Below are 3,422 nucleotides of genomic sequence, written 5' to 3'. Positions count from 1 at the left end.
CATAGGTTTACATATAAAACTTCTATAGTGACTCTCACTCACTCACTCACACTCACTCACTCTCATTCACTCACTCACTCACTCACTCACTCACTCTCCCTCTCTAAAAAAAAAAAAAACTTCTATAGAAAAGAATATAGGTAATTATTTCTCTAATATTGTTTGCCCCATCACAGAACCTCATGTTCTTTCTGATAAAAAGCACATAAAAAGTTTTATTTGGTGGGGCAGTTAATGTCACTTAGCAAACTGGAAAAAAAATGTTTAATGAATAGAATGGACACTAAAATTATACATTTAAATGTGATTTATTTATTTGTCACCATCACCAGTTGTGGAATCTCTTCCAACTCATGTTGACCCTATGTGTTTCCTAGTAGACCTGTGTTCCGTAGGGTTTTCAATGGCTATGAGTTTTCAAAAGTAAGTCTTGGTGCCTCATAAACATTCTATTACCTTGTACCTGAACTTTGGTACCTTCCAGAGACTTTTGTTATATTTAATACAAATATCAATATGCTTCTATTATGTATTGATACTAGTTTCCAAGATAAAGAAAACATTCTTAAGAGAGATTTGCTAGGTAACCATATTGCTCATACTCCCTGCCATCCAGTCTATTCTGTAACTCTTTACTGGGGTAGAAAGCGCTTTCTCCTTTAGAACAGCAGCTCGTGGTTTAGAACAGCTCACCTTGTGTTTTGTAACCCAATGGGGTTTTCAGTTTTCCTGAAACTTGTTCAGAATAGGTCCTAATTATTATCCTTTGTAAATCTATTAAGATTACCCCTTTGGAATTCCCAAGACAATCTTCCATAACTTGTGCTGACCTCCGTTTTGAATTTAACTGGCCTAGCAGATCCACTTGGAAGCCATAGTTTTGATTGGACCTTGCTCTCTGAATTGTATTGGTAAATCCAAGCTTTGCCACTGAATTTGTTCCATAACATTGTCTTCATTAGCTCTGATCTTGCTTACAAGACTGATGGGAAGATAACTCTTTTAAGTTAGCTGACCTTCACACAATGCTTTTAGCACCCATCAAGCTGAAAAAGTTTGCTGAGGGAAAGATGTTTGCTTAAATTTGAAAATACTGAACCATGTGAGATCCCATCTTCAGTAGCTTCAGTGGTTATTCTAGGGTCTTCATCCACTAGTTTCTGGACTTCAGCCACAATTTCTTCATTTATCAGGGTTAATGGTCTTCCTTCTGTTGGCTCATCCTTGAGCTCTCACCAGTATTCCTTAAAATGCTTGGTCATTTAAACACTCTTGTTTTATTTGGGCTAGCATTCCCATAAGCCTGTTGCAAATCTTCAGTCATTTGGGAACATGTCCACTTGAGTTTTGTTAAAAATGTGATACTAGCCTTGCGCTCAAATTCTATTCCACCAGTGCACAAAATGTATCCCTTTTTTTAAGGCATCCTAATAATACTGAGAAATTACTGCTAGAACTTGTCTGCAGCTGTACATTAACATATTATCACACATTTTGGTTGGAATAATAAACTCATATGTCTATGAATTGGAACCCTAGTAGCAATACTTTTCAATCTATCCTTGAATTCTACTATTTGAATTTATTGCTATAGATGAAATTAACCGATTGCTGAACTTCATATTACAGGAATCCTGAAATACTTTTCTTTTTATTCCCATAGTCCCTGAAACTTATTTCATAGTTTTGTAGACCTGCTGAAACAAATCATCACATTTCTGAGATAAACCTATAACAGGTTGAAATCACAGCTCCAAAAGATCTGCCATAATTTTACCCCTATGAATCTGTGAATGTGACCTTATTTGCAAATGGGCTCTTTACAAATGTGGTCTTCTTGTATTAACTGGATCTTCTAACAAGAAGATCCAGTTGTGTGTTGTGTGTTTGTAACTCACAACAAACAACTTTTTTCCTGATGTGCCTGAGTAAGAGAAGGCGAGGAAAGGTGCTGCTCAGTTATGAGTGACTGTTAGTAAGTTTCATTATGATTGTAAAAACATGAGAAATTGCCCTAGTGCGGACTTCACTGAACTCTTGAGGAAAACAAAATGGAGTGGGGGTGGGTTGTCTAAACTGGTGGTTTACAATTTGGCCTACAATGGGAAGCTGGAGGAGTTGAAGGATCTTGGCCAATAAATTCCTGGCTACATGAACAGCATTACACTGGGAATGCTCTGTGGGGCATATGGAAATAATTTCATTCTTGCTGCAACTTGGAGTGCCAGTGAATGATTAGGAGGATGCAGGTTGGTCTCTTCTTCATATTGCTGATTCTGCTGGGCCGGGACAAGATTGTAAAGGCTCTTCTGGGAAAATGTGCTCAAGTGAATGCTGTCGAAGAGGAGCTACACTCCTCTGTATTACTGCAGCTTCAAAAAACAGGCATGGATTGCTATTATGTTATTAGAAGGTGAGGCTAATCCAGCTGCTAAGGATCATTTTGAAACTACTGCAATGCACCGAGCAGCAGCCAAGGACACTTAAACATAGCCTGTGATGAGGAGAGAGTTGAAGAAGCGAAACTGCTGGTGTCCCACGGAGAAAGTATTTATTTACACAGAATAGGAAGAAAATACATCCCTGCAAGTAGCCAAAGGTGCCTTGGGCTTAATATTCTAGAGAATGGTGGAAGGTCAAGAAGCTTGGATTTATTTTTTTTTGTGTTTTGTGGGGTTCTTTCCCACCCCCTCCAGTGTTCTGGAAACCAATGAGTGGTGTTTTCTCAACTTCAAAGTCTAATAAATATTGAATCTTGTTCCTGCTGAGGAATTTTTTTTAAGCTTACAACCTGTTTTTCAGGCATTAAATAACTTGGAATGTTCTAATATTGTATATGACCCAATATGGAATTCCAGTTTGTCTTCAAGTGATTCTTTGTCTGTTGTGGGTCTTTAGCACTCACTCATGCACCCACTGTCTCCCCCTGAAGCACATCACTACCAGTAATGGCAGCAGGCCAATGATTATTCTGGCTTTTTTTTTTTAATTCTGGCTTTTAAAAAAATTATTTTATTGGGAGTTCTTACAGAGATGACAATTCATAATTTGGTTAGATCAAGCATAATTTTACAATTCCTATCACCACCAGTTTCAAAACATTTTCTTCTTGAACACTTTGATTTCAGCTCCTCCTTGTCCCATCCCTCCCTCACCTTATCCCCCAGGAACCCTTATTATATATTATTATTATTTTAAATCATTTCATAAGGGGCTCATACAACTCTTATCACAATCCATACATACATCAGTGTGTAAGGCACATTTGTACATTCACTGCTCTCATTCTCAAAACATTTCTCTCCACTTAAGCCCCTGGCATCAGCTCATTTTTTCCCTCTCTCCCTGCTCCCCACCTCCCTCATGAACCCTTGATAATTTATAAATTATTATTTTGTCACATCTTGCACTGTCCGACATCT

At 37.9% G+C, this 3,422-nt stretch overlaps 1 pseudogene; it reads left to right on the top strand.

The window, feature by feature from the left end:
* Window positions 1-2,001: 2,001 nt before the first annotated feature.
* On the top strand, window positions 2,002-2,487 carry LOC105978434 (annotated as a pseudogene).
* Window positions 2,488-3,422: the final 935 nt, after the last annotated feature.

Source organism: Echinops telfairi, unplaced genomic scaffold, assembly GCF_000313985.2.
Source record: "Echinops telfairi isolate 266 unplaced genomic scaffold, ASM31398v2 ScPeMD7_70;HRSCAF=299, whole genome shotgun sequence".
NCBI lineage: Eukaryota > Metazoa > Chordata > Mammalia > Afrosoricida > Tenrecidae > Echinops > Echinops telfairi.
This window is presented reverse-complemented; position numbering and strand designations above follow the sequence as displayed.